This window comes from Panicum hallii, chromosome 7, assembly GCF_002211085.1.
Source record: "Panicum hallii strain FIL2 chromosome 7, PHallii_v3.1, whole genome shotgun sequence".
Lineage (NCBI taxonomy): Eukaryota > Viridiplantae > Streptophyta > Magnoliopsida > Poales > Poaceae > Panicum > Panicum hallii.
In genome coordinates, this window is record NC_038048.1 from 35857074 (window position 1) to 35870649 (window position 13576).

Below are 13576 nucleotides of genomic sequence, written 5' to 3' on the forward strand. Positions count from 1 at the left end.
CTGGATATTCAACACCCGAGCTATTGAAACCATCCAATTTACCCCCTCGGAGGTTTCGAAAGACGGTTTTGCCGATGTGGCGCCATATCAGCGGTCCTACGTAGGGCACATCAGCCACGAGGGGTAAATTGGACCGTGCTGATAGTTCAAGGGGTCAACTGAACTTTATCAAAAAAATATTATAAAATATTTTTTCTTAGAAAAATATATGTAATTAAAAATCCTAAAATCTGGTTTAGTCTCCGAAAATTCATTTTAGCTCACAAATATATGAAACTAGTTTCAATTTTTTCTATAATCATGCTCTATTTATAGTGTCCAGTTAAAAGTTATTGAGATCCTATGGTCATACTTTAATTTTTTTGCTAAAAGTTGATTCTGTTATTTATTGTAAGTGGTCTCAACTTATTTATTATCATCTCCTGTGTCGTTTGAGGTTCAATTTCAGACGAGCTAAACGAGCCGAGTTGATGTTAACTTCCGTTAAAAACGCTTAATTTTAATTTGGAAATAAAAATAATTTTAATCAAAGTATTTTTGAAAGATCTAATAACTCCTAACTACTAACTAGGAACCAGAAGATAGAGCATGGTTTTAGAAAGAAGTATGAAACAGCTTTTTCATATTTTGTATGATAAAACCAGATTTAGGACTTTCAATTGCATATGTTTTCTAAGAGAAAAAATATTTTTATAACTATTTTTTGATAAAATCTAGTTGACCACCTTAAAATATCAACACGGTCCAATTTATCCCTCTTTGGCTAATGTGGCGCTACATAGAGTTGCTGACGTGGCGCTACCTAGAGTTACTGATATGACGCCACGTGGCAAAATCACCGAGGGCGTAAATTGGACAATTTTAATAATTGAAGGTGTTGAATATACTATTTTTCAGTTTGAAAAAGGATAAATCAGATTGTGTTAGATTGTTGAGGGGGATTGGAGGGACTTTTTCCTAGCGTGTATGGGCAGCGTTGGGCCGGCGGCTCCTCCAGCTCAGTCGGCGCGGAACACTGGCTTGGCTGTCTGTCATGCCCCCACGTTCAAATTTCCGTGCATCTCATTTGAATGTGGGAGGGTTAAGTTTTAGTTCCAAAACTCGGAACATTCAGTCGTTCTTGTGAAACTTCGAATCATCTCTTCTGGAAAACGATGTGCTGCAAACTGCACAAGGCACGATGTTCCTGTGAAACCAGTGACGTACATACTGACATGCAACTCGCCATTGCAGACAGGATAAGAGTTGGTTAGAGTTCTCTGTTTCTGGTCGTGGGCTCAATTCCGACAGGGCGCCCTTAAATCATCTCGGAAACATTAACCCACAACTAGTTCCACTGCCCTTGCATTTACAGCAGACAGCACATCTGAACATAGCCTACGCCTAAAAGTTTGACTCAAACCAGGACGACCATTACAAGTGTACAGCAAAACATGGCAGCCGTATCCCAACCCAAGGGGCACTAATCGCAAACAACAAAGAAATGAAGAAAGGGTCATCTCATATATTTTGGGCTGTATGCACCAATCCAACAGGATTACAAGACACCAAAATGCTTTGAAGCACAAACCGTATATTTACAACTGCCAGTACATTTGAAAATAGACAGGGCTAGCAAGTTCTAGACAAAAGAAAGGACTACACCTAGGGTCGCACTGAGGAGTTCCTCACTTTGGCAAGAGTTATGGTATTCTTTGGTGCACTGCCTGAGATGCCCCGCAAAAGACTGACCAGTTTTGGGATATAGTCATAAGCTTTGTATGCGATCACAGTAGACTTCAGCTTCGGGCACTGGAAACACAATTGGTTTCTGAACCACATGGAACCTTCTAAGAGCTGTTTCAATATCATGAAGGATTTGAGTGGGCAGTTACTTGAAGATAAATTGAGCAGAAGAAATACACAATACATACCTTACAACACCCTATGGAGAGCTTTTCCAAATTAGGAGAGCTCCGCATACAGTGACGCAATAACTAGAAGTTTTCATGCAAATCACATTCATACAGGAATAAGTTTCTCAAGCTCTCAAGCGTATGAGATTCAACTGGTCCCACAACTGGTTCCGCCTGAAACCAAGACACAGCTTGTTAAATAAATCATTCGCGGCAATCACCTGTACGGACTACGGAGAATTCGAGGAAAGATAAACATAAATATTTTGCTTTAGCTGTACTTGTGTCTGTTAAAGTATATTTGGTAGTATATGAAATATCTCAAGGAGGCTTCTTGCCCTCCAAATCTTGTACCTCTATATATTCACCCTCGAGGCTCAATGCAATACAACCCATGATTCATACGCAATCTATCTTTCTTACATGGTATAACAAGTCTAGGTTTCTAACTCTAGATTTCCGGTTTCTGCTGCCATCGCGCCGCCCCCGGGGAGATCGATCTCCACTGAAGGCAGCACCCTCATAGGATGCGCGTCTGATCCCTCGGATCTATCGCGCCCATCACGGTCAAGCAGCAGCAGATGACCTACCTCTCCCATGACGATTCAATCTCGTCAGGCTGCCTCGTCGCCCCCTCCCCTCATCGCACCTTCCCGTGCATCTGGCCCAGGGCCACCCCTGTCTCCTCCTGCGCCGCCACCATAGCTGCCTTGAGGCAAGCGCGCGGCTGCAGCGGCTGCAGAAGTCGCACAGGTGGACAGCAGGCTGCCACGCCATTGGAGCATGACATCATCACCAGGCTAACACCCTCGATCGCCAGACAGGCTCCATCGGGGTTACCTCGCCCCGCCTGGTCCACCATACGCTTTCACCGCCATTGCTGGCGAGCCGCAACGCCGTGGGGCTCCGTACACAAGGTTCATCTTGATGCTATTTTTCTTTTTTTCACATTAGATAGGGTTTGCTGAAGGAAGACACCTTTACGCTCTTTAGTTGCACCGTCTACCATCGCCATCCAGTCGGCTCATCGACCTGCTGAACATGTCGGCAAAAGGCTGGTGATTTTGTGTACTGGTGCACCTATGTTGCTGCTTTGTAACTACGCCCTCCTCCACGGCTTCAACCACATCCACCTCGACCTCAACTACTTCGGCGCTAAGGGAATATCATCTGGATGAGCTCTTCCTGGTTTCGCTCCAGCCGTAACAGCGTTCCGACTGCCGGGGGGAGGGGGGTGATATCTCCGTTGTTCTCCGGTCTGTCCATTAGTGTTGCTACCGCTACGACTACGGGGATGTTAGAGTATATTTGGTAGTATAGGAAATATCCCGGGGAGGCTTCTTGCCCTCCAAGTCTTGTACCTCTATATATTCGCTCTCGACGCTCAATGCAATATAACCCACAAGTCATCCGCAATCTATCCTTCCTACAGAACCAAACAGCTATCATAGCTCAAGAGAGCACTTTACTTTTCATGTTTGGATCACTTTTATACTCACACAATCTCAAGAAAGAAGTGAGTGGTAGGTGCACTGCCTCTTTTTGTAAGAATGGGGTGAGTAGGGTTCAAAAAGACACACGATGACAGCAAGATCATGTCAGCATCCTATATTAATGTAAGTTGAATTGCGTCTTGAATTGCTGGCAAATAAATAAATAGCACATGTAAAACATTCAGACAGTAGTTACAGCTGGGGCAAGGTGTATTTTAACTTTTTAAGATCAAAGTTTGGCCTTTCTATGTTGAAAGCAAAAATTATCAAGGTTAACATTATAGAAGTTCAATACAAAAGCGAACAAACGAAACTAAAGTTTGCTAGTGAAACTCTCTTCATTAAACTAAACAACTCAAGCCAAGGAGACAAATAAGGCCTGCTGATGGAATTTTTCTAATCCTGCCATAAAATTCAATATTTGTCCGGAAACAAAAGGAATACTAAATTTAACAGGATGGCCTAATTTCCAAGCAGTTGGCACAGATGAAGAATGTGGAAGTAATTTTGTGATTAGGCCATTATTGTTGCCCTTCCACAAGACATCAGGGAAACCCCCAGCTACAGACCAGGTGACAAGTAAACTGAACATAATCACTGCTACCTCCATTGATCAATGCAGGGCCATGCTACAAATTACCATTTTTCCCACAGTCGATAAACGGCCAAAATTTCCCAATTTAAGGATTCCTAAGGATGACTTTTTTTACAATTTTTAATCCAAGGAAAACATATCTCTGCAAGTACTTCTCAAGTAATGCCAAAAAAGAAAACATATACACATTGCTCAACATCCACTGCAACAACTTTGTATTTCTACAGTAATGATAATTGCAGGAACCGGATCCCTCCAATTTTTCTAACACTGGATCACAGGTGTTACATGACGGCACAAAAAATAAACAAACGAGTATATAAACATCATAACATTCCTGACAAAAGGTCATCACTAGCATCAGGAGTGCTCTAACTGAGATGCAGATATTTCATAAAAAAAGAATAATGAATAATAATGTTGATCATCAAAGAAAGGAGGAAAGTTATATCCAAGTTCAAGGTTATATAGCAGAAAAAGATATCCATAACAGTCCCCAGTGAGACAGTTTATATTGCAGACTGGCCTAACGGTGATAAATGAAGAACGGAAGCAATATATGGGTGAAACCAATGCAACCAAGCATCATACTAGCGACCAGTTTTAATACAGCCTAGAAGAAGATAAATTCAGTACTCCTACCTGGAACTTGATCAAAGTAAGCTTCCTCAGATTAGGAGACTTCTGCAGAAATCTCCCAAGAGCATTAAATTTGTGCACATCACAATTCCCAAGTAGACAACAGTTCAGAGACAAGGTTGTCAAGTTGTCAAAGGATAGTTCCTTATATAGCATTGCCTGAAATAGACAGACAGAAGTCATGTTGAGCTTAACTATCGTAGTACAGGAAGTGTTTGTGCAAGTTGTCAGAAAGATAGTAAAGCAAGGATATCAAACATAGTAGATCAAGATAAATGAAAGTACCTTGCAGTATTGTAAGCTTCTCTAAACACGGGGTGTTATTCAGAAAGCATCCCAGCATCTGGAAGTCATCATCAGATCGCATCCATCGAACAACAAGGTTCTGAGATTAGAAAATGTTGGGAAAGCACCTGATTCCCCATGAAGTATCAACTGCAATACGGTATCCTCTCGTTTTAGGGGATGAGTTTATCTTCTTGATGCATAGCAGTGTATCAATTTAATTTGGTCCATTTGTACCATATGTACATGATGATTTTTTGGCACATAATTCGTTCCCTTCATGAATGAGTTATACAAGAGAATGATCAATATTTAAAATGACACCATAGGAGTAACAGAAGAAACATACCAATGTTTGTAAACCAGATAGCTCTAAATTTTTCACATCAATCAGATTGCAAAGAAGCTTGCATGGCCTTTTTGGTGAGCTGCTGGTAGATGGCCTGTCTTGTTTCAAACAAACTGTTGCTTTTACAAGGGCTGGCATCTCATTCACCAAAACACCGTCCCAGCTCCATCCAACAACAGTAATTACCAGGTAAAAAGAAACAAGTGTTGGAGCTGTGATGGTCAGCACATTACCACCGTAAGTCATACAGTCCGCGACTATCAAGTTCCTCAGAGTGCAAGATGTGATTTCTGGAGGATCAAGAAGACATTCGTCAAGCTTCAAATCTTCCAGGACAGGGCAGCCAGAAGAAAGCTGCCGCGGGAAACTCTTGTCCAAAGCAATCTTAACAAGATGCAACCTTCTGAGGCGATAAGAACTGGAACCCAAATGAGGTAATCCATGAAAGCGAGCATTGGCTGATCTAGAGATCTCCACCACTGCAGGGAAGTACTTTATGCCTCGGCGGAACCATCGATTGACGACTTTAAACCCATAATTTTGAGTGACATGAAACCGGAACACATCCAATGATCGGGCTTTGTGAAACATCAACAGACTGTTGACAAATTCCTCAAACCGACTACCTTCACTGGCCCCTGAGGCTGTTGAGTCGAACTCCCTTTGATCGATGTTGAGACATGGCATGAAGCACCAGAGGTGCTCCCACCTCCGTGACAGCACACATGTCTGCACAGCCTGCCGCACCGGGATGAACGACATGATGGCGTGAAGGAGGTCGTCCGGCAACGAGCTTAGCCGGTCTCCTGCGGCCACAGGGAACCTGCTGCAAGGGCCTCCAGTGAGAGAAGGCCCACTAACACATCCGTTCATTGAGTTCTTTCATTTGTATACTTCTAGTAGTATTTCTTGTCCATGACTATTGAATTTCAGGAAGAAGAAATGCTCGATGTCAAGGGGCAACAACCAGTGTAGAGCAGATACCCGAGGCAAAAGAATGAGGTGCACAAAACTTGGTGCGGCCGAATGTATCTTGCAACCTTGCACGTGATGATGTGGACACGACGGAATGGAATCCATCAAAATGTTTTTCGGCGAAAAGATAGTCGACCGCATGATACTAGTTTGATCTCCTGGAGAAAATTGCTAACGTACAAGGCCTGCAAATACCTGCAGATGCTTTTCACCTGTGTCTAGAATTACAGAGCAATGGTTTCTGAATCTTTGTGATGAGATCAAAATTCAGTTGTCGTTTTTAAGGATTTCTTAGCTTGATGTTTTTGCTTCTTATTCAGGGCCCGTTCGTATATCCATTTGATTAAGCTGCTTTTGCTACATTATTGTACTTTGGGAGACCATCCGATTTAGGGCCCGTTCGTTTACATGGGAACAGGTGCCTGGAACTGTTCCAGCTGGAATGGCAGGTTTATTTATAGTAGCAATGATCAGCTGGATTAGTTCCGAGCCAGGAACCCGGAATGGAGGTAACCGAACGGGGCCTACTGTGAAGGTCAAAAAAAACCTTTTTGAATTCCTTTTGCATTAAACCGGTGTAAACTTGGTGTCTCGGTTTCCTCTATGCGGCTCAGTCCATCATGTCTTTGCCCAGTCTGCCCTGAATTTCTTTTGTTGAAATACTATGCCCAGTTAAGATTGCCTGATAGCTATGCTTCACATCAGATAAATATTCCACGAGATAGAGTAATAATAATATGGGCCAGGTAACACTTGACATCTAAAAGTAGAAACACACTGCCGTCAAAAAAAAAAGTAGAAACACACACACTCATGCCATGCAAATAGTTCTTCAGGCTTTGGTAAGCGTGAGGTACTCTTCTGTAGGTTCCTCCGTACGCCAGACAAATGGCCAATCAGTTCGTCAAACTCGTCTTCCCTGTACCTGAATTCCGTAGACATCAAGTTTGGGCACTCGAATGCTGGTGCGTCCTCGCGTAATTTTGGAGACATCACCTTCGGATTTGCAATTCTTTTCCGTTTCCCAGTAAGTTCTGCAAGCTTTGGGAAGTGAACAGGATCCATGCATGTCAGAATATTGTACTATATATAGTTTTTGAAAGGTCCAGAATACTGTGTATGAAATCAAGAGTAGAAAACATGGTAGGTCAAGGAATGGAAAGTACCTTGCAGTCTTGCAGAGTGAGCTTCTGCAAACTGGCGGCGCTTTTCAGAAAGCATTCCAGTATCAAGTTATCACTCGTATCACATCCGTTGAACACCAAGGTTCTGACGTTAGGAAATGCTGGAAAGGTATCCAATCCCTCATGAAGATTCCACTGAAGAAAATGAATAAATAGCATTGAGTTTATCTTCTTAGTGCATAGAAATATATAAATTTACTTTTCTTTTGCCTGTACCACATCAATGAACCACACTGTACAGTTTAGGAATATATGTTGATCAATAGTAACTCCTAAAAACAAAGTCAGATGGTGCTATAAAACAGATTGAGACATACCAGCGTCTCTAAACCAGATAGCTCCAAATTTCTCACGTTAACTAGGCTGCGAAGAAGCTTGAATGGACCTCTGTGCGGGATCCTTCCAGTTCACATGTGGTACTTCAAAGAAATTGATGCTTTGATAAGGGATGGCATCTCATCCGCTAGGAAACCATTCCAGCACGATCCAGTGGGGATAATGGCAGGATGAAACAAAACGGATAATGGCAAGATGAAACGAAACGAGAGCTGGAGTTGTGACAGTCAGCACATGGCCCCAGTGAGTCGTACAATCGATGATTGCCAAGTTCTTCAGAGTGCGAGACGTGATTTTCGGGTAAGCAATTAGGCATCCCTCGAGCTCCAAATCCTACAAGGTAGGGCAGCCAGAACGGAGGTGCAGCGTGAAATCCTTGTCCAGATAAATCCCAGCAAGATGCAACCTCAGGCGACATGAACTGGAACCCAATGGAGGTAGCTCATAGTCGTCGTAGTAAGAGTAACAGAACTCCAGCACCTCGGGGCAGCACTCGATGCCGCGGCGGAGACATTGGTGGGCGACTCCAGGCCCGTGCCAGTTGCTAACATGGAACCTGAATGTATCCAGTGATTCGGCCCTGTGCAAACTCAACAGGTTGTCCACGAAATTCAAGAATCTAACAGTATTGGGCGTTTTGCCAGCAGTCCAGTCCTCTGGTGCAGCTGTGGGGTTGAACTCCCGCTGATCGACGTTGAGGCACGGCGCGGAGCACCAGAGGCGCGCCCACCTCCGCGACAGCACGCACGTCTGCACGGCCCGCCGGGATGTGAGGAACGACATGATGTTGTGGAGGAGGTCGTCTGGCAGCGAGCTCAGCCGGTCTTCCATCCCGGCAGGACGCCTGCTGCCACGCGCCGCCGCCGCCGCCGTTGTTTGGGCCATCGCCTCTGCAGAAGATGCACCACTTGGTTTGGGGAAAAGAACAGGTAATCGCACATCAGACGATGGTACTACAACCTAAGCACACCGGGATGCCGGATTAGGGGCTGCTTGGATTTCGCCCCCCAAGGATCTTCAGCTACCAAAAATTGGAAACGCCAAGGCCAGAACTAGTAGTAATGGAGAAGTCGTCCCCCGAAAGTTACGAGCAGCATTTTTTGGATTCAAACAATTAAACTAGCAAATATTTTCCCCACCCCAAATTGCCAAGATGAAATTGTCTATAGTGCCAGATCAAGTTGACCCTGCATACTGCAGTTCAGCCTGACGATGGGTGGCGGCGGCGGCGACGTCGACTGTGAGCTGCGCCGCCCTTGCCCCGCCGCCGCTGACGATGTCACTCTCGTTCTCGTCGGAAAGGTTGGCTCCGGCAAGAGCGCCACCGCCAATAGCACCCTGGGTTTTAACGCGTTCGCGTCGGAGTACTCCTGCACCAGCGTCACCGAGACGTGCCAGGTGAGGAGCACGACGCTTAGCCTTGGCGAGGCGGCGGCGCCACGCACCGTCCATGTCATCGACACGCCTAGTAACATCTCTCAGCTCGGTAGCCTTACAGACAGTTCCGGTCCTCCTACAAGTCTTACATGACTACATCTGTACCCAAAAAATTGCTGGCTGAAGACACCTCACAACTGTGTACTCTTTTCTTTGTTAGGGCTGTATGACATAAATGTCAAAACCAAAGAGACCCATAAGGAGATTGCCAAGTGCCTGGATATGTCCAGGGATGGCATACATGCCATGCTCATGGTTTTCTCAGCTGCTACTAGGTTTACGCCTGAAGATGCGGATACAATCAAGTCCATCAAAATGTTTTTCGGGGATAAGATTGTTGACCATATGATACTAGTTTCACATATGGGGATCAAGTAGGTGAGATGACCTGGAGGAAGATGCTAACTGATAAGAACGCAAGATATCTGCAGGTCTATTCTCTGTCTTGCTGTTACCTACAAATGTTCTCTCAAATGTATTTCATAAGTTCAGATCAAGCTTTTTTTCTGCGTTTGTTGTAGTTTAAACTAGCAAGGTGGCCCGCACAAATAGCGCGGGTGTCTAGTTTTTTATGCCGGTATTTGTGACTTTTTACTTCAAAATAAATGGATGCATAAATTTTAATTTCATCATCCTATTGTTATTTTGTTACCCTAATAGCATGCCGTTGATCAAGAGCTATCATTTATAATTTTTCCCATCGCTATAGTGTATCTCTCTAGAACATGAATTTAGGAGAAAAAATACCTTCAAAAATATAATTAAAGGTTTATACATTTTTATTAGGAATATATATTTTTTATTTTCGGACCAGTAATGTACAATTTTATTTGAGAGATTTTAGTTATGATGATAAATTATCATTTGATTTTTTAGAAATATCTACGTGAGTGATTCTTCGATGTGTACACAAGAACTAATAAATAGAATTAAATATGAATTCACATTGAAACCTTAATGAGCAATGGAGGCATCCTTATCTAATAAAATATCTTTCCTTTCCTTTGTTCTCGGATCTCTGCTTACTACAGCCCCATGCATGCATGTTCATGTGTTATCTTATGTTGCACCTTTTTCTCAGAGTGAATCGTGTGCCCAAGTCAACAAATTCGTTGTTGTGGCTGGCAAAGTGTAGCCTTATCCTTTGCACTCCTCTCTCTCCCTCCCTCCCTCCCTCTCACTCTCTCAAGGATCTTTGCCTGCTACCTTGCACTCATCAATGATACACCCATGATTATTTTGTGAGTCTCATCAAACACTATCCTGCAACTTGCATAGGTGGCGTGCATGACAAACTATAATGCCTGAGTTGCTTTATTTTATATCACATCACCACTCTAGTGTGGTAACACCATGGTTCTTCTCTCCTAATTTGCAGCTCCCGATCATCCATTCAACATAGTGCTACATAGCAAGACATCGCCATTTCACTGCTTCTTGTAGTCGCTTGTGGTGATGGTCATGCCTTAATGGCAAGGGCATTAGATTACGTTGGGTATGCCCCTAATCTTCATATGCTGGTTATTGTTGTGCTTTCCAAATTGAGCGACCGCTTCTCGTTCATTTTGGAAATGGCTCTTGCCTTCGAGGAGCTATTTTGCTATAGTAAGTGGAGAAGCTAGTGCTGTGAATAGTTGTGCAAAAACCCTCTCAAATGGGATGGGTGAGTGTTTTTTGATTAAGGTATTGAGAGTTTTACAGGTAACTTCGTGTCTCCTAATTGGTAGAGGTGGACCTTGGGCCCCGCGACCCTAGGTGCCCATTCAGACTCTAACGCATCAGACGTAGGGTCACAACCCTATTCTCCTAGCGATGTTAAGACGGAAAAAAAGAGCTATCATAATGCTTCATCCATAAGGTATGCAACTTCCAATTGGATGTTGCAGTATCAATGTTTCCAGCAACATAGCCCTTTTGAATCTATTATTATTTTTATAGATTGCTTCAAGCTTATGACCCAACTAACTATTATAATTTTTAATATTATATCTGATAATTTACTAATTGCATTTGGCACAAAACCATTTTTCATTCCAAGTTTAGTTGTTATTAATTTCATTTAACATGGGCTCTTTATTTAGATTTTGCTTAAATCTATAGAAATTAAAGTAGCATTTTCTATTTTGAAATTCCGAATATAGCTATATTTATTACTCATATTTGACCTTAATTTTTTAGATTAATCTAGCTCATATTTTTATTTTTTTCATTAAAAATCTCCTAGTCATCATATTGCAAATGAAAAAACACAATAGTGATGCATTGATCAGATCTTTATGTTTCTATTTTTTTTAGAAAACGTAGCACTTGTTTGATTTTTTATTTTTTGCCAATGGTCTCTTTATTGTTTATAAATAGGGATTCTTCTTAGAGCTGCTCAGATATCTCTAGCGTACATCGGTATTGCTACCTCGTATCTCTACTACACATATGGTTTCTATACACTCATCTCTCCGTCTGCTGTATGCATAAATACTCCAACTGTGTCGCCACCGGTGACTATACAATCTCCTTGATGTCTGCGTGCGCACGGAGGCTGGGAGTTACTTCCATTGCTAGTCTCTGCATAATATTTTTCTTGGCTCCGACGATGTCAGAAGAACCGTCTAGAATTACCATGGCTCCATGGTGTTGATAGTCTCTAGGCTTCCCCTACTAATTCCTAGATGTCAACTAAATAGATGCTAACTCAATAGATTATATTTTTTATGTCAACTAAATAGATGCTAACTTAATAGATTATATTTTTCTTCTCATGTGCATGTAGGAGGAAGGCTGAATTTAGCTATCCGGTCTGTTATTGGATTTAAGGGAAGATCATTTGGATACTAAATAAGGCAGTAGATTACATGCATTTAATTAGTAGTTGTATCGGAATAGCTGGTGATATTTTTATTTCTATCTATTGCTTTTAGAAGTTCTGACTATGAACGATTACTTTTGATTCTTGTATGTACATAAAGAAAGAGGCTGCTAGAAAAGAGTGGGCTCTTGTCCGTATCTATCCTAATCAAATGTGTATAGCTTATATATTTATCAGTTGTATTCATTTATTAATTGCACTTTATACGGACTCTTTATATATTTAACTAATTTGCTTCATACTTTATATAGAAATCCCATACTAATTTTCTTATTTTTAAAGTTTCAAATTTATATATACTTATTAGTCGTATGTGGTATGGACTCTTTGGGTTTGTTTAGACCGTTAGATCTTCATAAAATCCGACGGTACAAATTCTTCTCTTTTTTCGATTAACGTGGGAATTTCTAGAACCTCTCGACAATTCCTTCTGTTTGACAACAAGTCCTATGATGAGCTGAAACTACACAGACAACTAGTGGAACTGTTTAACGCAGTGGACTCTGTAATAGCACATAATAGAGGAAAACCCTTCACAAACCAGATGTTCGCTCAGATTCAGGTGGTTAAGTTTAGTGTATTTTTGTTTTAGTTTTTGCCCCTGTTCTCATCTGTTTTTGTGTCTTTCAACCAACTCATTAATTTTATATTTCTCTTTCTTATTTCAGGAAGTGTATGCCACAAAAGAAGACATTCGTCTCGAGGCTGAACAAATGTTGAAATCTCAGAAAGAGATATATGATGGGCATATTATGCTGATTACAAAGATGGTAATATTAATTTCAACTTTAAACACATAAATACATATATTATTGGTTAAATTGTGGAATCAAGGTTAAATGGCCTTGCAAATTTTGTTGTATGAAAAAAAATGTATAGATGTCTATTTGATCCTATACAGCTGATCTCTGTTATTAGCATATATTTCTCTTCTCGCTCTTCATAGATGAAAATTATTTCTTCCCTTTATTTCTTGTCTTAATCTCGTCAGTTCCTAGTTTATATATGTTGCTTACACAATTCATCATAGGTGGAGGAAAAGCTTAACACTACAATAGAGAGTCTGCAAGAACAACTAAGGGAGGAGCAAAAAGCAAGACAGGAAGCCGAGAAAAAGGTGAGAGAAGCAATGCTGAGATCAGAGGAGGAGACCCAAAGACTAAGGGAAGACCTAGAGAAGAGCCGGCAAGACAGAGAGTGTAAGTTTTGTGAGAAATTCAGATGGATGGAGTGCACCATTATGTGATCGTCTTCAAATTGAAATTGTTTAGCATGGTTCATGTAGGATTTTTATCTGCTTTCTTGACTGGAGACTCAGTGCCAGTCATTACTAGATGAACTTGGTTTTCGAAACATACTAGATGAACTTGTGCCTCGTGCTATTTATGTGCTCTGAAGTCTTAACCTTAGTACTCTGTAGTAGTTGAAGACTTGACCTTATCTTCTTCAGATTGAGATGTTCTCTCTACGCCACTGTACCTTTTGTGGTATTAGTGGTCATCTAGTTATGAATTCATCTATCAAG

The 13576-nt window shown here is 41.8% G+C and overlaps 1 pseudogene; it reads left to right on the plus strand.

Annotated features, from left to right (window-relative positions):
* Window positions 1–8963: 8963 nt before the first annotated feature.
* Window positions 8964–13297, plus strand: LOC112900712 (annotated as a pseudogene).
* The last annotated feature ends 279 nt before the right edge of the window (window positions 13298–13576 follow it).